A 24546-nucleotide genomic window follows, 5' to 3' on the forward strand; every position below is an offset into this window, starting at 1 on the left:
AGCGTTACTGCACATCAGCATGCACCGTATGATGCCACATGTCCCAATATTAAGGCACACAGAGCCACTCCACCCCTTCAACCAAGGAAATGTATCCCTGCAATTTGGCGATAACAGTCAAAGTTGCTGCTGTATCTCAGCTGATGAGGAGGAGAAGGAGGGAGCAGATCTTCCACACCAGGGTCATCCTCTTCTGCATGTCTGACGCAGAGATCTACCAATGGTATTGCTTCCCCATGCATGTCATTATGGACATTTTGGAAGGTACTTTGAACCCGACAACCAGGCGGTCACATGCCATCTCGGCATATATAAAGCCATTACTCCATCCAGAGGAGCAGTGCAATCACTGCAGACAATTCACAGGCCATGCAGTCACAATCCCTGCACCAGGTCATGGAATGCATCATATCGTGCAGCCAATTCCATGTCCACATGCCCTCAACCCAGGACAAACAGAGACATGTGGCACATGTTTTTACGTGGCGCATCTATTCTTCGGGTCATCGGTACCATCAATTGCACCCATGTCACACTATACCCCCCTAGTACTGAGCGCACATGTACTGGAACTGGCACTGCTGGCACTCCACGAACAGGTCTGCAAAGCTGGTTGCCTGTTCCTTGATGTGTAGGGCAATTTTCTGCACTCTGTCCATGACAGACACATATTCAGGAACTTCAGCATATGTGCGGAAGCTGCGCACTACAGGAACAGATGGCTGATAGGGAAGTGCACTAACTACCACCACATACCTCCACACACTCGCAGCCACACATCCACACATGAGCATGAAGACACATGACCATTGCAACATGTGCACATCATTACTGTGTCCACACAAAGAAAAAAAGTATGCATCCAAAAGAACACAGGAAGGAACACTCAAGGTTCAAGGACACCATTCATGCCATTCTACATGAAGGTGATGGTAGTTACCCATTGAGACCCTACCTCGTGACACCCTACAGGCGGCCCACCACCATGCAACAGGAAAGGTACAATACTGTATACAGGGAGAGCAGGGACATCATTGAGTGATCTATAGGTCTCCTGAAGTTGCAAATCAGATGCCTAGATCTCTCGGGGGTTTTGTCCTGTACAGGCCACACATTTTGTGTGACATCATACATGATATGATATCGCATTTATAATGCGCCTATACACAAGTGTTTCAAGTGCAACGAGGCAAGGGAGGGGGAACAGAGGGAAGACAGACAATGATTCTACTAGGCCAGGTGCCAGTCAGATCGTGCAAGTGCATGGGAAGGGGGATGGGACAGTGCAGTACATGGGATAATAGAATAAATAACAGTATGTAAAAGTAAGGTTAGCAGGTGGCAAGTGAAAGGGTAAATGCAGGCAACAGGTGTTGGGTGCTGGTAGTGGGACTGTACGGATACAAGTGCGGGGGTTGCCAGGAAGGCAGTGCAGGTGTGCGATTGGCAGGAGAGGGGACCTGGGCCCGCAATCAGAGGGTGGCCAGGTAACCAGTGCAAGTTCAGCATAAGCCAGGAAGTGAGCAGGAGAGAGGAGGAGAAAAAGCAGAAGCAAAGAAAAAGGTTTTCAGGTACTTCTGGAGACAGGGAGGCTGTTCCAGAGGGAGGCTACAGCTGAAGAAAGAGATCTACTACCAACTCGCTGCCTGGAGAATCGACTGACCTGAGTGAGTTGGAGGCAGATGAGCGAAGAGCTCGAGAAGGAAGATATTTAGGAAGAGAGATTTGAAGATATTGAGGGCTCAAGCCCCAGAAGGGCTTGAGGATAAAGCAGAGGGTTTTTAAGTTGATCCTCGCAGCCACTGGCAGCCAGTGCAGAGATTTCTGTCCTGGAGAGATACGATCCCTGGGCTTGAGGCCAAGGACAAGTCTTGCAGTCCTGTTCTGGATGAGTTGCAGAGGGCGGAGTGTAGAAGCAGGCATACTTAGAAAGAGTCTGTTGCAATAGTTCAGCCTAGACAGAAACTGAGCTCTTGAGACAGTGAGCTTCTGGTGGAGTGAGAGGAAAGGAAGAATACCTCTGAGGAGATGCAGCTGGTAGTGTGACTTCTTAGAGATGTCAGAGTTGTGAGGAGAGACGGAGAGTGTGAAGTCGAGGATGAACCCAAGGTTTTGGCCTCACAGGTGGGAGCAGGAAGAGGGCCAAGAGAGGTTGGCCAGAGAGTGACAGGAAAAGAGTGTGTGGGTGTGCCAATGAGGAGAATCTCAGGCTTACTGGCATTAAGTCAGAGATCATTGGCAGCACAACAATCCTGTATAGTGGATAGACAGTCAGAGATGAGAGAGAGCGAAGAGCTGGCTGAGGGTAACCTTAAAATGAGCTGAGTGTCATTCACAGGGCACTGGAAGTTGGTGCAGAGCGTGGCAATGTGGTGGACCAGAAGTGCCAGGTATTGGTTGAACAGCCAGGGAGAGAATTTAGAACCCTGGGGAACACCAAAGATAGAGATTGAGATGTGGGAGAGGAAGGATCCAAGTTGAAACTGGGAGGGTCGATCAGAGAGGAAAGAAGTCAACCAAACTGGGTCCTGACCGGTGATCCCCAGGTTGACTGTTGAGCAGGATGGCATGGTTGACTGTGTCAAAGGCAGAAGAGAGATCAAGTAAGATACAGACACAGGGGGTGTTGTAATCAAGGTTGGAGAGCAGGTCTTCAAGGATGTTCAGGAGAGCAGATGCCGTGCTTCTGGCAGCTCTGAAGCCAGACTGATGATCATGGAGACAACAAAGAGATTCAGTGTGAGGATTGAGCTGGGAGATGGCCAGTTTTTCAAAGAGTTTTCCCAGGAAAGGAGTGATGGAGATTGGGCGATAGTTAGCTGGGCAGGGTCGGCAGAGGGTTTCTTAAGAAGAGGGTGCACAAGGGAGTGCCTCAGGGGGAAGGGAAGACTCCAGTGGCGAAGGAGTGGTTACAGAAGTCAGCCAGGGCAGGGGTCAATGTTGTCCTTCATGGTTTTGGAGAAACAGGGATGAACTTGTTTTGACAAGACTTTCATAGATCGGACTTGTCTAGAAACCTTGTCTGGGGAGAACAGGGGAAAGACAGAGAGGAGGGAGGAGAAGTAGTTGAATAAGTGGCAGAGGAAGAGCAGGGAGTAGAGGGAGGAAGGCAGGAGGAGGCTAGGGAGGTCCTGATGTCCTGGGTTTTCAAGATGAAATGAGAAGCCAATGCCATGCAGAGGGCTTTGGAAGGGACAGGAGAGGTAGATACTGTGGCAGGATTGGCCAGCCATGCCTGTTACCTTCTGAATAACATAATACAGACCTAGTAGCTGACCTCAAGCCACAGCCAGAAGCCAGGTCACTGACCCGGGGGAGTCCAGTGCAACAGCAGCTCGAAGGAGGGTGCATCTAGTCAACATGCTGCAACTGTAAAATTAATTGCAAATCTCGCATATTGCATAGCAGAGGAAATATGGGTATGTCAGTCAACATGCATAGCACAGCATGCATGAAGTAAGCCCTTTAATTTCAAAGTAGGACATGGGAATCCATCCCTTCCCACAGCTTGCTGCAAGACAGATGCATGGAGCCATGCGATTTAAGAATTGTGTGGTCCCAAAAGATAGACATGTGAACACATCCCTGCCCTCTGCATGGGTCAGATGCTGGCCCTGTAACATATACAGGCAAATGTGTTCATGCAAGGACTCACACTGCACCTTTCATTAATTGTGGTACACATGGGGTCACACATACTTGCAATGTGCCCACCTGTAACCCGATTGTGTCCTGAAATGGAACAGTCTGACATCCATGTTACACCCCTTCCAGACTCCCTCTACCTGTGTTAAAATACTTGCAGCACGGGACAAGTCCCCCATATTCATAGGTATCCGGCAAAGGATACATTACCCCCACACATTCTGAGGAGCCATTGAATGTAGGGGTCCCACTCCAATAATCAGTTGAGGTAGGCCACAATAAACAATCTGTCCTTCACTGTTGCAGAATAGCTTTACAAACCACAACCCACAAGGTTGCCATAAATAGGAGCCCATGCACCTTATCGATACAGCAGGCAAGTACAAGGTCATTGTGTTCCCCAAGGAGTTAGGCAGGTGGTTGAAGATGTGCACAGGAATGATTGGAACAAAACAACTTCTTGCCCACACACCTAATAGAATACCATGTGCATGATTCAACCACAAGAGTACCTTCACATAATGTCTCAACCATGCATGGACACCACGCAAGATGACATACACCCGAAGTATGGACCCATCCGTTGACATAACACCTCCATGCCTGCACATTACACACCCAACAGCTGCATGGCTTGACAGCCACATCGTTGATGGAGTGGATACACTGCCTCCAGCACAGGACTACTGATACACGTGCATTCCCATGTGCAACAGGACCCAAGCCACACAGACTAGCCATGCAAAGGTTCTCACACCGGGAACTGTTCATACATACCACCCATGACAATGACTGATGATGTCATGCCAATGGATACCACAGACACAACCATGTGTACGATCAGGCCCAACATCGTCACGCACACCACAACCAACTGAGCCACAGAGCACTCGCACATGAAGAAATTGATGAGTCATGCATGGCACATGCAAAATATGTATTCAAAAGGAATGCACGGTGTGGATAACAATTGGTGAAAAGGTGTACACGTACATGTCCAGTGAAGGCATAAATGAAAGCGGAGTGCAAGAAAGTGAAACATACACAGTGAAGTTGTCTTACACAGAGAGTGTCAGTGGTCCCAGTGGGCAACAGAATGGTGAAGTCAACCATACAACAGCAATGGTAAACAATGCATGGACAGTGCTGCCACCAGTGAGATGCCCATACTTGCTGAGCATCTCTGCCCCAGAACCTACACCTCCTGTTAAGTAAAGTTTGGATTTCACAACCCAGGAGGTGGAGAGTAGGAGTCTTCCCAGGAAGTTGAATAGTAGTTCTGCGGTGTGGCGTGGGTGGGGTAGAAAGTACTGACCGCATGGTGGGAGCAGGCTTGGCTGGTGTTGAGCCAAGCATACCCTTCACACTGGGGTTTTTCACGGGAACCATGTGGGAGGAGCTACCCATTCTCCCCCTCCTCCTGTTCCTGACTCAATGGAGGCTATGTGTTGGGGTAGCCATGATGACCTCGACAGGGGCAGTGGGAACATTGAGCGTTGGTGCCATTGGGCCTGGAGGTATTCTGCTAGCCAGTGGTGCACCCTTCTCACGAACACCTCTGGTGATCAAGGCACCAGTGTCCTCACCAGCGGCCTGCATGCATCTGTTCCACGTGACCCTGTTGCACAGACAGGTGGGACCCCCTGTGGATCTGTTGCATGATTGTCCACGTATTTCCTGATCCCTTCCATGTCTGCTTTCTACCCTTTATGCGACGTGGGAGGTCTTTCAGTGCTAGGCACGATCATTGTTGCCACAGTGAAGGACTGGGTCGGAAGTTACTCCATGTGGTGGCCGGAAATCTGCATCTGCCCGGTGCTTCCACAGCTTACTCATGTGTGCCGGAAGTGGTGCATGTAGGGAGCCTTGAATCTCCCATATAAGGATGGTGGCACAGACATATGCACACAGACAGATGCCATGGGGACACAAGCATGCACTGGCATGTCTGTGTCCCAACTGTTTGTCCCTCCTCTACTGGGAGGCAGCGATTTGCTGCACACACATATTACAGACAGGTCAGTGCCATTTGCTTAGCGAGCTATGCACATGCTAGGGACAGCTTAACGCTGTCATTCAGGAATGTGATCCAGTGCACATACATGTGCACATGTGTGATACAATGTGACATGTGACTTGCATGCATCAGCACGTGCCATGTGTATCTCTGATATGTGCCACCAAGCTGCACATTTCCATGATGTGTGTCGTGCAGCAGACACGGTCCACTTGTGATATGTCTGTCACAAATGGCATCACATACATCCAGGGGGATGATGTTTAAAAATTGGCTCAGTGTGTTGACTTGACAGCCTATGTCATGTGCATGATTTCCACGAGACACAGAAGGACTGATGAATGTTCTCAATGATGACATTTTCATTGAGTGTGATCTGGTGTTGGTGCGTTTTCTGTGGCCTAGTCTGCTGAATGTCTGTGTGCTTGTTCTTCACACCTTTTGGTCCTGTCTTGGATTTTTGTAAGGCATGTAGGTGTATGTGGTTGATCGGCATACTGATGTTGACACACATGGCTTGGATTGCAATTCTGCTCAGAATGTATTGTCCCTGGACTGATGCATGGATGTGTTTAATGGAAGCATGCAAACAGTTGGTACATCTGAGGGGTACATGGTGCATCACCTTTGTGCTGGTGGGATCTGTTTAGTGATGCCCTACGTGTGATGTATATATGTGGAAGTGGCAACATGTTCACTATGAGTCATTCCCCAGGCATCCACTTCCACCTTCCCTCCACATATATGCAGACCATGGCTCTGAGCCTTGTTAGCCACTACAGGCAGGATTTGTGTGGTCCAGAATAGTTTATTTATTGATGTACATACATTTGATCGGTGTGAATGTGTGGTGCTGTCAAAAGGTCAGTGGGGGATGTACAGGGGTGCATGAGAGGTGCAGTGCTGGGGGGGCAGGATCTAGTTCCACATGTGGAAGGGGGTTGATGGTGTGGTAGGTGGAGGAGGAGGGGAGGAATGAGGTGAGACCGAGGTGGGAGTAGTGGGAAGCTTCCTGGGCCACCCATGCTGCCTTTTGGCCTCTGGCTCAACCTCGGATTTTGGGAATCTGGGCAGGCCAAGCTGTACCTCTCTTCAATGGCTTAACTCTTTCTAGGCTGAGTACCACTGTGGCACATGGTTTTTACTGCATGCAGGTGGTGGCACATGAGGTAGGTGCCAGTGGCCTGCAGAGTCCTGTCCACCATCTTGGGTCTCCTCATGGGTGCACCGTGCATCATCAACAACTTGTCGAACCTTCCTGACACTCCCAGGTGTGCCTCACTCGCAGTGCCAAAGAACATGCCCAACCCGAACATCTTTCTGTTTATCTCTTTGCCTGTTTCATCCATGGCATCCAGGGAGCTGGACATGCCTGCGAGCTTCCATGTAATGTTGTACCCTACCTCGGCTACCCCTGATGTACCAGTAGTCTGCGATGGTGGTGCAGCTTGAGGGTGGGCTACAATGGTGGCAGTGGCTCGGACCCATCAAATTGGGCACGGCACAGGTGAGGCTCCTTGTGGGATTGTTGGTGGGGAAGGTGATGTGGAGTCTCCGGGCCTATAACTTGAGCGCCCTCTGTTACCAGCCGGTGAAGCCTCCCGAATGGGTGCTTATTAACATATTCAAAGAATGTGTGGTCTTTGCAAAGAACCAATGACTGTCATCCACAAAAGTGGAGTGCATATTATTTTCATGATTTCTTTTTGATATGTAAACAACATTTTTTTGAACTGCAGATTTCATCTTATATTGCATAATAATAAGTGGTAAATAATGTAATGACTAAATACAGGTATTCTTTATCACAGCCTTTTTTGATTGTGTCTTTAAGTCCTTACAAACCTCCCAGGTGTCCCTGATTTGGTTTAAACGGTTTTGGCAGTCCTAGCTTTGAAGCATCATCACTTAATTACACATCAAATTCCATTCTGGCCCTTTCATTTCTACATTTTCTTAAATAGGAAATTAAGTGTACAGGTAGATTAATGGAAATCAAAATGAAATGATCCAAAGATGAGGTCCTGTGGATCCCCTTTTGTGAGTTGTCTTTGCATATTACATACAAATAAGTGTAGAACGCCCAGGGAGTGAGGTTTGGAACATCGGCATTAATTTGTCAACATTCCTAGGTTCATTAGGCTTCAGCATTTTCTACTCAGTAGTCCGTTTGTATGCAAAATACTGTTATTTCACAGAATATATTTACTAAACACACTGCCCTTTCCATATGATCTCATTACATAGTCAACCACAACATCCTGAAATATAATGGATTGATTATCTCAAACAATAACTTTCTAATTTTAACCCAGTACATGATGTAATGGCCTCAATAAGATTTCCTAAATTAGAGGGAGGAGGGAAAATATTTACTTTTGCTTTGATTGCACAATAATCTCCTAATCGTCCCAGGAAAACTGGCATCCGGAACTAATCCTTCAGCATTCCTTAGCCTCACATAATGTGACTTCCGTCCTAAATTATATGTCCTTCCTAGCATGTACTGCGATTATATTCCTGAGAGCTGATGAATCCCACGGACTCACAAGAACATCTAATTTCCAGCCAATTCATTTTTACAGCTGAATCAGAAACACCCCTGCGGGAAAGGGGAAGTGGATAAAACAAAAAACAACAGACTTCCAAATCTTCTCTGCGACGTTGAGTGCTGCAGGGGGTGAGACAAGTGGGGTTTACACCAGTCGAGTCTGGTTAGGTTGCGAGGGTCCAATTAGGGTTAGGTAATAAATGCATGGAATGCTGTCAGGTCATTCAATAACAAGGCTTTGTATTCTCAGTAATATTGTCCCTGGTATCTACACATCCATCAAGCCATAAAACCCAACCTAATGGTAATTAATTGTGTCCTCGACTTCAGAGAGCATTTGGTCTGCTTTTGTCATCTGCTCAACGTGGTTTGCTTCCTCCCTGTCTCTTGAACTGGCCATCCAAACACCCCTGTGTTAAGAAAGATTCAGCCACTGAAAATCAGAAACGCTGTGGCCTAAAACAGACAGCAATATTTGATGTTTTTATGTACAAATGGTAGAACGCATAACACCATAATATTCCAACTGCATATTCAGTCTAAATCATCTCAAGTTCCCACATGTTCACTTCATACGATTACCACGTCTTTGTTGACAAACCCCTTCTCTCGCATGCGCTGTGCCCCTTGCACTTCACTCTAGGCGCTCTATAAAGTTGTCCCAACGTTGTTCCTCACAGATAACATTTGTGATTACATTGTTGCTTGTTATGTTGCTACATGTTACAAACTAAAATGTATTCCAAACTAGATACAAAGTAACACATCAATCCCAAATTGGTTAACAACACAGAACACATGCCAGTTGCAACATTGTGGTTAAAGAAGCCACACAATAGGCTAATATAACTTATGTTGGGTAACTCATATTTCCTTGTTGGGACATTGTACATGCATCCCAACATTCCACCCATTTAATGTTTTTAATAACTTGTGCATCCCTCTCTCAGATAAAATCTTCCTTGGGGACCCACACTTTAAAACATCCTGCATGCTCGCCCCACTACAAGTATAATCCGCTAGGGTACAAAAAAATATATATATTGTTAATCTCTACCACAATCTACCCAATGCTCCACATAAGTTTCTAAATCAGGTGGAGGATACAAAAGAGTACCTGCAGACCCATTTTAACTCAGACTCCTCCCTAAATCGGTTTGTATGCCAATATGTTTATGTATATTCTTGAATTTATATTGATGGCAATATACACACACTGATTCAACAGAATGTTCACTTTTTTGTGCTAACCTGGTGCTTTGATCCATTGTTCAGTGTCCACTAGCCATGGCCACAGCCTTTGACCGTGTCCAGTTTCCATATTGCACCATTAGGTTCATTAAAGTATTCCAGTTCCCATATCCTTCATCCACACTCATTACCCCCACCTCACTGTAGCTGAAAAATTCTTCATTTTCTTAATTTTTGTGTAATAATCTAATTTTTTTTAACTCTCTTTTAAAAATAACTTTTTCCCATTGCAAAAATGTCCATTCAAAGTCTACATTATAATCAGCAACCCCTCATAACCTTTTTCCCGTAACCGCATGTCAGGAATGTACGTTCTACTTCCTTCTTTACATCACGCCTCTCTCATGAATCTAGTCCGACACATATGGACACTGTGAGTAAAAGTCTACTTAAGTCTCAGTCACAACCACACTTACTGACCTTACTCAGGTTTAGGTATTTTTTCCCTTCAATGCGGGATCCGCACTATAAAGACCAAACACCAGTGCAAACCCGTAGGAAAGGACGCTATGGTCCAGATTGGAGGTTGCCATTGAGACTGAAAACACAGTGGTTACGTTCCAGTCATCATACATCTTTCTTTTGTCACGTGTTACCATCCAGTGACATTTAAACACCTCTTTCCCATTCTGCAGTGCTTCTGAATTTGCAGAAGTATGTGGTTATTTTGCCTTGTTGTTGTGTTTTTGGATTACCTGCTTTACATATTTTTTTGCCTACGTCTAGATTCCTCTTGTCTTGCCCTCATCTGCTTTGTTTGCCGTGTGGTTTTGTCTACCTTGTTCTCGACCCACAATGCCACCTGGAACTGCCTCGACGTGCCCTCATCTACTTTGTTTGCCCTGTGCCTTTGTCTACCTTGTTCTCGACCCGGAACGCCACCTGGAAATGCCTTGTATTGCCCTCATCTTCTTTGTTCGCCGTGTGCCTTCATCTACCTTGTTCTGGACCCGGAACGCCACCTGGAACTGCCTCGTCTTGCCCTCATCTGCTTTGTTTGCCATCTGGCTTCATCTCCATTGCTTCCGACCTGGAACTTACCTTGGATTGCATTTCTCGTTGTCTGGGTTTTTCTCCTCTGGTTGACTTGTTTCACTACCTGGATCCACCATCTAGCTGGATTGGAGCACCCCACGGATTGCTGCACACGGAATGGTGACTGCTATTGTGTGTCTGAGATCCCTGTCAGGCATCCTCATTTCATCAGTGTAGAGCCCCAACTAGAGACATACCGACTAGGCATCCTCGTTTCGTCGGGTTAGTCGTTAGGAGTTGCTCCAGTTCCTCTCCTCCTGCTGCTGCTGCTACATACCTATATCTACAGCTTTTCTCACGAAGAAACTCTCCAGATTCCATGGTAAGACATTTCCCCAAAACTTTATAGGGTTCCCACTCATATATATGCTGTCAGAAATATTGGTTCTTGCCTAATTACAAGGTACATGTCTTACAGATATCGTAGCAATATTTAAGAAAAGAACTCCCTGACAGACTGAGCTTGCAGTTGGTCGTTCAACAGTCCGGTCCTTCTCTTTCATAAGGTTAGTTTTGGGTCAGCACTATGTATTTATACAGTTTGTTGAGAGTATAGGATTAATTAGTGTCCTTCCTCTATTAGATCTTGTGCCGGTTCCTGGTTCCTTGCAGCAACCTGTATTCCTGGGATCCATTCTTTAGAGAATAGACCCTACTGTCTTGTTTTTTGACACATACAGTAGATTATATTGTTGGGAAGAATCCGTCGGCTACACTACAAAGGCAAGTAGAGGCAGATTCTGACACTGCGGTTATATTTGCAATGTACTACAAATAACCCTGGTTATCCATAAACAGCTGCAAATAATTGCGGTTATTTTTGTGTGACTCACTTTCATTCCTGATCCCGTTTTCTGCTATAACCATTGTTATCCCCAGTATATATATATATATATATATATATATATATATATATATATATATATATATATATATATGTATATATATATACTAGAGGGCCTGCGGTAGCGGCCCTGTAGTTATGGTTAAGTTGTGCAACCTATAGGAAGAGCAATTTTTGGGCAGCTTATAATTTGGCCCCCTTGTACGAATCCTCACAAAACATTGCAGAAAATGTACATGGCCCCGTCATATTGATTCTTCGAAGTTTGGTGAGGTTTTGTTAAGGGGGGCAAAGTTATAGGGGGGTGACAAAATGTGTGTTTTTTCCCATAGACACAGCGGAAAACAAGTGTTGCGCATGCCTACAGCCCAAACCACTGGACAGATTTTCACCAGATTTGTGGCAGTAGCAGCAGCTTGGTCCCGAAAGTGTGCTTTTGTAAATTTGGTGGAAATCCATCCAGTCATTTGTTTTAAAATGACCAAAAAGTAGGTCAAATCAAAAATTATTAGTGATATCTGGGTTCGGTCTGCAGATTCACTTCCGTGTTTGGTCTGCGTACCGGCCTCCGATTGGACCAGAGGGCGGCGTCATGTCTGCAGACATTGGACACACCCACTGATTGGATGGGGAAAAGTGCAAGGTGCGTCATATTTTTGGAAACGCCTGCCATGTTGGATCCGCGCACAGCCGCCGGTGTCCACGGACATCGCACTGTGGAAAAGTCTGGAGAACACATTTTGGGTTATTTTATGGCCAAAAGAATGGCTGAGAAAGGTTGGGGGTGGGAACAAAAGATGATATTGGGCTATTTCTGTAGATGGAAAAAGGTTGGGCAGGTGTCAGAGCGATCCGCAGACACTTCAGTAGTTTGCGGACAGCGCCATGAACGGACAGCTTGGAAAAGACATTTGGGTTATTTGATGGCTGAAAAACGGCATAGAAATGGTAGGGAAGTGAACTGAAGGGAATGTGGAGCTGTTTCTATTGGTGAAAACAAGGTTTGGTAATTCTGCTGAGTCCGCAGTCGATTTCAGTGTCTGTGGACATCATTTTGATTGCACAGGGGTCAGGGTGAGTTTTATTAATTGATGGTGTATGGTACGCACTTGTTATATAGTTCATTTTATTGTGTTGGATGTGGTTTATGGTATGTACTTGTTATAAAGTTTATTGTATTGCGGTAGTTGTGGCCAGAGGCCATGTCCCCCAGAATCTGGCCACTGGCCATGGCCACCACAGTAGTAATTTGTGTATAGTAAATATAGGTAATGCAGTAGGAGTATGGCCAGCATCACCACAGTAGTAATATGTATATAGTAATTATAGGTAATGTAGTGGGAGTACACAGTGTTTGTAATATGGAGGAACAATGTAATTGAACTGTGTACGGTACTTATGAATATAGTAAAATTGAGGATAGTGCTCATAGAATATGTATCTGATTATACTTGCTATGTTTATTTAGTTTCATAGCGTTCTGAAGCTAGAATCTCTGGTTTATTTCCTGTGGAAAAAAACAGAACAATGTGTTAAGCAAGAATGTTTAAAAGCTTTAGTTGTATACAATGTTGCAGTTAAATATTTTTAGATCCTCATAAACTGTACATTGTAAGTACTATGTTTGCTACAGCATTAGTGTATCACACAATGCTGTTGTTTTGAGATAAAATAATTATTGGGTCATTGGAAAAAAAAATCCATACTGGATTAAAACAAAATGTTTGTTTGAGGTATCTTGTGATTAATGGAATGCTTGGGGTAGTTAGATACCTGTTGGTGTATTCAAATGCATTAGAGGTTAAAATATGTTTTGTTGTATATGAATTGAGATAAAGTATTTGAAGTGTTTTTGAATGAAGGGTATTTTTCAAGTATGTGGATACCGGTTGGCATATTCTAACTAGATTGACTTTCAAAAACACTTTTGTAGTATTATGGATGTAGGTAGATAGCTGTTGGAGTATTCTTAATTGTGTTGTAGTTTAGTGACTAAATTTGGGTTGAAGGAATATTAACTAGGTATTTGTTAAATTTGCTGGTAACCTATGTTTTTGAGTATCGTGGGTATTGTTACATTCAAACCAGCCACTTCTTTTTTGACTTATGCAGGTTAGTGCCCTGAAGTGGTTGTGGCACCAGTGTAGTATACTATACCTACTGTTGTCAATGTTTTCTTTCCTAGAGAAACTTGGCAGTGTGTGATGCCTGGAAGCTTACAGTTATTTGCGGTACCATCTGCATTGTACCTTAGAAGCATTAGTATGACATATTGCCTATGTGAGTTTATGCATATGGTGGAACGATTGTCTCAATTGCAAAAAGGACATAATATGCCCGGATTTGCATTCTGAAGAAGCTGGTAAAATGGAATGTATTCAGAATTTGGTATGGATACATATATACATCGTTCATTAGGAATGTGGTCTTGTGAAACTTGGTTGCAGAGAGGGCATGTATGTTTCCAGGTGTATAAAATCTGGAAGATTTCATTTATAGGGATGCTTTTGGTTTGCAGTATTTTAGAAAGTACTTGTGGATTTTCTTGTGAGTTTATGATTAACTTTACCATTCCTGCACAGAAGCCCAATTATTGCATTATACCTGAGACACTGTCAGTGTTGTCAGGATTATTTGTGGCATTTCTATGAAGGACGAGCATTTGCTAACACAACTGGTCTGAACCATTTAAGTAAATGTTGTGAACAATTGGTGGCAATTGAGAAAGAAGATCATTGTCACTTTAGAATAACAGTTTACTCCAGTTGTGTTGTTGAATTTAAATGGAACAGAGAGTTCTGTTTGTGTATTGTTTGATGGGCCGTCAAATCTTTGTGAAGAAGAGACATGTGTGCTTTCTTTTCTGATGGATGTTCATTTGACTGTGTACTAGACAGTTTTGTGGTTGTATTGTTTGATTGTTGGGAGATCTGTTACAGAGTCTGTTCGTATTAATTGTCTTATTAAATGTTTCTTTTTTTGAGTAACAGGGTATATATCTAGATGGGGTGTTTATAGTGCCCAAAGCCTGTTGTATTCTAGATGCAAGGAATGTCAGTGTTGACTTTGTTTGCAACAAAGTTGACTAAATACAGACCATTGAGTGCACACAGATGTGAGAGTGCTATGTTACTCATACCGTCTTTAAAAACTGTGCTGCCAATGTCAATCAATGCTTGATCTAGGGTTAGACCTTGTCATTTGGAATAGTGAGAGCAAATGCAAGAGAAAATTGCTCTCTGCGTACGTACATGTCTTTGAAAAGAAGGAAATGGCTATTGTCTGGGCAATTTTTAAACTTCTACAAGTTTGTCAAAGTGTATGTTCTACTTCAAGGTTACATTTTAGAATTATTCTCCAGTTTAGACACAATGTCAATATTTTCTCCAATCCAGCTGTGCTGGAGATACATTTTTCTAAGCTATTTAGTCATGCTGTTGCTTGTTGACACATAGGAAGTGTCATGCCGCACACCTCTAGTTTGTCTGTGGAGCTGATACGCAGTGTGGGTTGCATTTCTCTTTTTAACATTTTCTCATTAAATTGACTAGAGCTTGCAAGGGTTGGCATTAAGGACAAGCATTGTAGATTTTGTTGAGTTAATTGTTTCATGACATCAGGAGCAGATGTGTTTTGTCCATATAACCCACGGATTAGTCTACTATTTAAGATGGATTTTGCATCTTCAGTAGGCAGAGCAGTTCTTATGGTTTTTAAAATGTTAGCATAGGTGAGGTAGGCAGACTGACACATGTTTTGAGTTAGGTCTCCATAGTGAAAATGTTGCCAGAGATTTACATTTAAAATGCTGCTGATGGTATTGCAGCATTATTTTAGTCCTAATGTTCTTAAAATAGGTTGACCTTTCACTGGTGTTAACGTAGTCGGTCTCTGAAAACAATAACGTGTTTCCCTCCAAACAGTTCTTCATAGTTAGTTTTTAGGACTTCTTGCATTCTGAGATAAATTAAAGCCAACATGATGTTGAGACCCAATCTTACTTCATCTATGAGGAGCACTTTCATTTGTTTTAGAATTCTGTGTACGTCAGTAGCAGCTTCTGCTGATAATCTGTAGTATTCTAATTTGTTTTGGTGTTCCTCTGTTTGGGGAGGAGCAGTAGTCAGCGTAAAGTTACACCTCCTATATTGTAGGCAGCTAAGCCTGTGGATGCTGTTACTACAGCCAAAAGGTTGTTGATTGTTACATTTTGTAGAAATCTGCTGATTATTTTAATTAAGAATGTTTTACCAGAACCAGTTTCACCACCTACATACTACAGGAACAGAGGTTTATCATTTTCACAGCTACAGGTTTTAGCTTCATGTTTAAAACCATTTTCATTTTATTGAGTGAGTTCAAGATAAATTGTGAGTTGTTCATCATTTAGCTGCGATTCAAGCACTGACAAGTCTCCTTCAGATTTTTTATATTGATACATGGTATTTTTGACTTCAGTCATGGCTATTTCTGCTTCATTTAGAATGAGTGATTCTCCAAGTGGTTCTTGGCTTCCTGCAAGGGAAGGTTTACTGCCCTCAGGAGTGTTGTTGTCTAGTTGAGCTTCAATTTCTTCCTCTTGTTGGCGCTCACTTTTCAACATTTGTTTGTATTGTTTGAAATTGTCATTTGTTATACTGCTTTCATTTGCTTAGAATGCAGCTTCAAGTGGGTCATAGTCACCTTATAAATCCTTTTTCTTTTCTCCAAGGTTTAAAAAGTTGGGGTAGGGCCAAGTAATACAGTTCTATGTGTTGTGGAGGGTTAAACGATAACTTTATATTATTAATTAGACTGGCTTGGTGAGTTTCACTAGGCTTCCTTCAGATGTAAAGACTGCATAGTTGCCAAATGTCTCATTTGGTGTGACATTGTTTTTTGTAGGGGTAGTTTTGGGCAATGTCATGCAGACACATATTTTCCAAAGCAGTACTTCTATTTGGGTAGTATGTGTCAATTAAATAGTTTCTTTAAAATGTCCTGGCTGTTGGGATCATGTGTGGCTATAATTTCTATCTCTTGGTAGGATTTTAGTATTATTTTCCAAGGTTCCAAGGTTCAGCCAGACAATGTGTTCAGTTTTGCCATATGCAATAATAATGTACATGTTAAATAATCTGCAGCTTAGTTGCACCCATATTCTCTATGGGAGAATATCTTCATACTGAAGCTGTACAAATTTTGTGAAGTGTTTTGTCAGATGATATTTCATCCCAGAGGTCTTTTATCTCTGTTTTCTCAGCTTTGGTGAGATAAGCTCTTACATATCTTGCAACTGCAGTGGAATTGTCTGCAATGCATTATATGTCTGTGTTTGCATTCCGAAAGAGGCCAATGAGTGCATTGTAATCATTGATGTACTTGGATGCTTTGGCCCTCTTAATGTTGTATGTATTTTTAGGGGATTTTCCTTTTACGCTGTGTCTAACAGAGGACATCAAGTTATTTACTTGTCCTTTTTTGTAAGGGGTCTAAGGAAGCCAAAATGACATTCAGTATAGTATGTGTCTTTGTGTTTATATCTACACCAGCAGTGTTTGACACACTTCTGTTTTTGGAAGCATATGATTTGTGTATCTAGGTGACTATCTATGGTTTCTGAAGGGATGTTGCATTTTTCAATATATTGTAAAACAGTGACATCACTATCATGGCCAAAATGTAGGAGCATATTTTATCCACAAAAGCATGTGAATGTGTTGTGCTCCTCTAGATTGATATTCTTTTCTCCAAAAGAAGTGGTGCACTTCTCAGAGCTGAGAGGTCATTTTATGGCAGATAAAATGTAGCATGGCAATGAAGTGATGGAGAAAGTACCTTGATACATTGACAGGGTCAAGAGAACAGAGTTCTCCTGGTGTTTTTATATCTATTCCGTCTTTGTTTTTGTTTGCAGTATGTAAGAAGTCATGCAACTCATCCCATGCATACTCTGCACAACTTAAAGTAACAAACCATGTCGATGGGCCTAGGTTCCTTAGCAAACAACATACTTCAGTGTGACATCAGAACCAGTATTCTTTTGTACCACACATTTTTTCCTAGATGTTTGTGCTACTCGACTCCAAAACTTCATCTTTGTCTTTTATTTTTTGAAGCAGTTGGGAAGCAGATATATTTAAAATGTTAGAACCTGTTTTTAATGTGTGTGCAACTCATAACATAGAGTGGCTAGTTCACGTTCGAAGAGGAGGTGAAAAATGTATTCAACATATTCTCTGTATCTGGGGTCTTCAGTATACATTCTTAATTAGTGATATCCTGGTGCACTAATTTGCTTGGACCTTTCATCATATCTCCCTCCTTTTCCTGTAGGAAAGAGTATAGGATAAGAGTGTGCTTCTACACTTTTTTCCCAAATGCTCATTGGGGCTCCTTTAGCTTGATTCATTTGATACGTTTCTATTGCATCGTCAATGGTGTCTTTGGAGTGTAGTGGGTAAATTGTATACTGGTCTAAAATGTTGGCTGCAGTAAAAGGATCGACACATGCAAATTGGCCAGTTGCTGGTGAGTCTTGAATTATTTGGGTGGTTTCTGTTAAGTTTTCCTCTATGTTTATTTCTTTGTAGTACTCATTGCTTTCTTTTAGCTATTGTAGTGCTTGTCTAACTTTGTTTAAGTCGACTAGTTGTTGCCAATTGTTTTTGTCTTTTTTTGGCACATCGTTAACTAGTACAATCAAAGATTGATCTATTGGTCTTGGTACTCCTACAGTTTGTACATTTTCTTTCAGATCTAATGGCAAATATAATATTGTGCACAGAGACCCTTCAGTAACTCGGATGGAGGTAATTTGGCTGATTTCGTTTGAAGGTGTATTATAGCTTGACATGGATGCATTGTTTGGATTATAATGCTCTCATACACATTAAGTTATTGGAGAGCTTTTGGAATAGCATGTGATGGCATTTGGTTATTGTCAAGCTTTGTGTTACAGTACGTGCAAACTGTTGAGGATCAGTTATTTGTATTTAGTTTCTGCTGTTAGATATAAAGCTCACTCACCAGTGAGGTGGAGAGTGCAGGAACCCCCACCAACTCCCAGCATCTCCACAACCACAGAGACGGAGCAACTCGGCGTTGAACGCGACTTGCCATAGTAGATGACCCCATCGTGGTGAGGATTCCATTTCCCCAGTGTCCTACTGCCACCCCAACCTTCCATATTGTGCTCCTACCGATTCCTTTACCCATCCGGAGCCACCGACAGCTGATTTTTATCACTCGCCTAGGGAGGTATACATAATACCTATGCCTACACTGCTCACTGTGCCAATAGCAACCTTGCAGTGATATTTTGCCCATCTGTTGCTTGTTCACCGTGCCAACAGCGGTGTGATATTTTGCCCATCTGTTGCTTGTTCACCGTGCGAATAGAGGCCTTGCTGTGATATTTTGGCCATCTATTGATCACTATTGCACTCTTTAACTTGGCATCCCCAATTATCTTGCTGTCCTCTGTTTTTCTACCACTCACACCATGCTGCCCAAATTCACAAGCAAGTTCCCATGTAAGATTCTCACCAGTCACCCTACCTCCATCACCACAGTATTTGCTCTCCCACTCACTCTAGCCACCCACCAACATATAACAACACTCATTAACTCTCCCAACATGCAACCACCACTGCACCACACCACTCCTGCACCCCACTTACACACCATCATGCCCACTTTCATCACCTCTCAACAGCCTCTATGCTCACACACAGCTACCTCATGTCTACTATCCACTAGACGTACCAGACTTAGAGCCAGAACTCAACCATCAGATCTCAGTTACCTTCCCACTCCCACAGCCCACTGTAATCTCTGCTTAGGCTCCCTCTCCATCCACAATTGCACCCCACACATCGAACGCATACAAAAACACACACCCATGCCACACACTTCGCCTGACGCATGGAGCATCCCTGCCAGCATCAAGTCCAAAAACATACCCACACCACACATTAAATGTGCCCTCCTCAACGTTCGCTCACTCCCTGCACACGCCTTAGAAATACGCAACCTCCTTTCCAACCATAACCTCGACCTACTGGCCATCACAGCAACATGGCTACATGAAGCGTTGTTGCTCTTGCACTCACACCTGATTATACCATCTTCAGATAAGACAGACCAGCTCACACAGGAGGAGTAGCCCTCATCTTTCTCCATCAGACCCATTAGTCATTCATGGGTTAGCAACTCCGACATCATATTTGTCAAGCTTGCACTGTCCCCTAATACACCACCAAAATACACATACTATATGGCCCCCCTAGCCTCCCATCAAATTTCCGGGGACACCTCATCCACCTACTTGGCAATAACATCAAAGGGTCAACCAAGACCCTTCTTCTTGGAGACCTAAACCTAGGATTTAATGACCCCAAAGATAAAGCCGCTGCCACCCTCACCAAAGAGCTCTACGATCTAGGATTCACACAAAAAGTCTCAAGCCCTACACTCTCCAAAGGCCGCACCCTTGACTGGGTTGCAAACCACAATTGTCTCACCACTATCACAGCTAACTCTGCCTTGCCTTGGCCCGATCACAACTGTATCAAGTTCACCTTATACATCTCATCCGCCCCTAAAATCCTCACACCGGCCCCCGCTGCGCAAGTAAGAAGCTCCAAAAAACTCACACAGGAAAACCTTTGCCCTTACCTTAACATCCCAGCATTAGCCCCCCTTCCCAAACAATCATAACACCCTAGCAGACATATACAAAGATACTCTCCCTAAAGCCATCAACTCCATACCACCTCTTGAAAGCAAAAAGGAAAAAAAGTCTCTACACACTAATTCTTGGTTCACTGAAGAACTGCAGTCATTACGCTCCCTCAAAAGGGAGACACTAAAAAACTGGCAAACCAACCCCAGCGACAACACTAAGAACTGTTTTATCCTTATCTCCCACCAGTATAAAGATGTTATTACCAAAGCTAAAGCAAACTCTTTAAATGTCCGAATCTCCAATGACAACTCACAATCAAAGGAAATCTTTGCCATCTTCAATGAACTCATCTCTCCTCCTGACACCCCAGACGAGATCATCAAAGATGAGCCTTGGTGTGCTAGTATCCAATCTGCCATGCTAAACAAAATAGAACTCCTCCAAAAAAAAATTAAGGACCACTATAAAGCCCTACCTCACCATGCTGACGTGCCCATACTACCTGACCCCACCCCTCCTACACCGAACACTACTAAACATCTCTTCTCTTTTAGAGACATCACTGAACCCGAAGTCATCAACCTCCAAAATAACCTTAAACCCCCCCCTTGTGCAAAGGGGACATTTGTCCACCCAAGCTCATAAAGGACTAGGTGGACCTCATTGCCCTGCTACTGACAGCCTTCATTAACACGTCCTTCAGAACAGGCACTATCCCTGCTAGCCTTAAAGAAGCATGGGCACACCCCCTTCTAAAAAGCCCACACTAGACCCTGCACAGCCCAATAATTATCAACCTATAACCACTGTGGCATTCCTCCTCAAGATCTTGGCTAAATCTGCCCACTGCCAAATCCAACACTTCCTTGAATCTCACTCGATCCTCGGGACCAGGCAATCTGGGTTCCGCAAAGGTCACGGCACTGAAACTTCGGCCTGGTGGACCTCAAAAATCAGATCACCCAAATCATGGACAAAGGTAAGCCAGCCCTCCTGCTACTCCTGGACCTCTCCGCGGCTTTTGATTTGGTGGACCACAATACACTCACTACACACCTCACCCAATCAGCTAACTTCTCCAATGAATCAGCTCTCTGGGTTACCTCCTTCTTGGAAGCAGGGCAATGAAAGTATTCTCCAACATAGCCAATGCAGCCCCCACCACTATCTACTGCAGAGTCCCACAAGGCTCCTGCACAGCACCCACTTTGTACAACTTGTTCACGAATCTCCTCTTTGACAAGATTGATGCCCTAGGTATTATGTATACCAACTACGATGATGATACTCAGGTACTCCTTCCTCTCACAGGCTCCTACAACAGAGGCCCCCAAGCACTGCACTCCATATACACCACCAACCAGGCCTGGATGCAGCCAATGTCCTCTGCCTCAATGGGGAGAAGAACAAAATAATCATACTAGGTCTGAAAATTACACTAGACAAACTGTACTCCAACTTCACCATTGACAATACGATCATCCCTGTCTCCACATCTGTCAAGACCCTGTGTGCTTACATAGATTCCACACTATCTAAGACAAGGCAGGTCAGCGCCATCACCACCGCCTCAACCCACACCACGAAACTCATAAACGCTATAAAACCATACCTATCCAAGCCTAATTGTTTATCAATAGCTAAAGCCACCATTGGTGATAAACTAGACTATTGTAATGCCCTCCTAGCAGGTACATTACAAAAAGAAAATAAACAGACTCCAAGACAAGCAAAACAATGCCCTAAGAGCTGCTCTGAGCCTTCCCAAAAGGGAACACATTTCCCTTGCCAGACAGGAAGCTCATTGGCTCCTAGTTAAAGAACACATCACATTTAAAATCCTCACACTCATCCACAAATGCCTCAACCTCACTGCTCTGTCATACCTCTCAGAGATTATGACCAAATCCAACTCTACACGACCCATTAGGATTCACTACACGAACCAACTACTCATTTCGCGCATTAACAGAGCCAAAGCTGCAGGGCTAGGCTTCCCCTACATAGCGCCAAGCTGTGGAACGCTCTACCCCCAGAGATTAGAGTGGAAAACTCTCTCCTTGCCTTCCGTATAAAAAACAAAACTTCCCTCTTCATCTAACCCAGTTTGTTTCTCTTCTGTTAAAAGAAAGCCTGTATGTAAAACTGCTACTGTTCCTCTGCCTGTAACTAAGCATTCTAACTGTAACACATGCCACTGCGCCTCTGGCCTGATGCATACTTTACAAATTAGAATAAATAAATACATACATAAATAAATAAATAAATAAATTAATAAATAAATAAATAAATAAATAAATAAATAAATAAATAAAGCTAATTGACACCATTGGGATTCTTCATTTGCGTTTATTTTGTAGGGTATAGCTACTATTTTTGTGCTCTTTTTATAAAACGTTCTGTTACAACAGACATATATTTGGTCTGACATGTCAGCAGTTGTGTTTTGAAACTTAGCTATTTCTTTGAGTATGTCTTTATTAGGTCATATGTGTTTATAAGGTTTTCAGTAATGTTTTCTGATGGTACAGAATTTTCTAAGTGAACTTCAGTACCAAAGTATTTACGTTGCATGTGCTCTATTTCTTGAAGCAGTTCTTTGGCTGTTCCTTGTAGGAGATTCAAATTTAGCAGTTCTACTGCAGGTCTTTTTGCATAGTATAGTCGATGCACAAGATTCCGTATAATAGAATGTTGTGTTGCTAACATTTTGATTTGGTGGAAAGTTCTTTTGCAAGCAGTTCCTAAAATTCAGGCTAATGAATGTTCTTGCAGACCAGTGTGGCTGCGCACTGGACAAGAGTCCATGGTTTGTAAATGTTTCATTCTACTTTTGTCTTTTAGTTGCACATAGTAATTAAGGAATTGTCATAAAGATTTAAAGGATTGTTGGTGTACAATACACATTGACCTGCATGTACATTTTTACACTGGACAGTTTGTTTGGGTGAAAGGAGCATTTGGTTCAAAGTTTGTTGGGGACATTTGTTCTATAACGGTTTCTTTTGCCATAATGGTATCTTCCACCTTTTCATACCCTTGACTATGGTTGTCTATGGCAATTGTTTTTTGTTGTTCTTGTTTAGAAGATTCTTCATTATAATAGGGTTCTGTGGTGCTTGTGTGAATCCATTCACCATCACAGAAGTTTGAACATGTCTGTATATTGACACTGCACATGTTTAGAAGCACTTTTAGTAATGTATTGATTCATTTATTTAGTGGTTTCATTCTGTTTATAATCTATATAAACAATGTTCTATTTAATAGAAAAGCACTGTCAATTAGAGCTTGCAGGATTAGTCTCCTGTGGCAGTTTTAAGAGTAGAATGTGACTTTTCAGCTGTTTTTGTAAGATTGTGAAGAACTGTACGGTGGAAAAGTTTCTGTAACAAAAAATGTTTGGATTTCTTTACAGTGACTTTGTTAACACTGGTAGATACAGTGTTAGGCATGTTATTAGGTCTGCCTTTCTTTGTACATATTTTTTTACTTTTGTTTATGCAAGAGGGGCCTTACCTTTTTTAGTCGTGGCTGATTTAGTTTTGTTGAGTGAGGTTACTAGCTTTTTTGTTTTAATGTTTTCTGTAAGTTGTTTTAGAGGTGGATTGACTATATGGTCACGTTTTTATACTTATCTACTCTATTTTTTCTTTCTTTTCTACAAGTTGCTTTTTTAGGTATTGTGTTGTGTCTGTTGAGAAAAAAGAAATGTTGGCTTCAAAAGTTGTGCAATGTTTATGCATCTATGATGCATTTTTTTGTGTGTGTGTGATTGTAGAGATGAAAGTAGTACTGTTTGTGAGGTGTGGTTGGGAAGGTTGGAGAGTAAGAGTGTGCAGGGGTGTGATGGTGTTGGGTTAGTGAATAAGGGATTGGTGGTGTCATGGAATCTGTAGGGACATTGTGCTGTTTTGAGGAACAGAGTGGGTGTTGCAAAAGTAGTGCTTAGATGGGAATAGGAAGAGTGTGAATGGTGGGATTGTAGAGCACCGGAAGGGGACATCTGCACTCCTGCTCTCTATATGGGAGAGGAGAAGCACAGAGCACCCCAGCCAAGATTCTCTATGCGGTAGCTATGGTTGAGTAATCAAGGCTTAAGCTCTCAGTAGGTGATGCGGGCTGGTTCTTAAGTACAGTTTAGTCCCCAAGCACCCACAAAGGAATGTCCACACATCATGTTAGTGAACACACAGACTTTATATAAATGAGATTCACGTTATATAAACAATCTCAATAACACACTTTGTACTCTGGCAATACTATAATGGCAAATATATACAGGTCTACGTGGTACCACTCTTAACTATTGATTCCTTTGAAATGCATCAACTGCTAACAGTTCAAAAATGGCATAATAATTAGGTTATAAGATGAATCAATGATAGACCACAGAAAGAATGCAAGATAAATTGAGCAATGTCAGACTACTGACTCCCGTTACAGCAGACAGTTCTGTGTGAGGTTCCCCCCACCTGGGCAACCTGTAAATAAAATGTGTTGACTCAACCAGTCCAATTATACTGAATATAGTC

This window comes from Ambystoma mexicanum, chromosome 5q (assembly GCF_040938575.1).
Source record: "Ambystoma mexicanum isolate Mex_15411 chromosome 5q, UKY_AmexF1_1, whole genome shotgun sequence".
Classification (NCBI taxonomy): Eukaryota; Metazoa; Chordata; class Amphibia; order Caudata; family Ambystomatidae; genus Ambystoma; species Ambystoma mexicanum.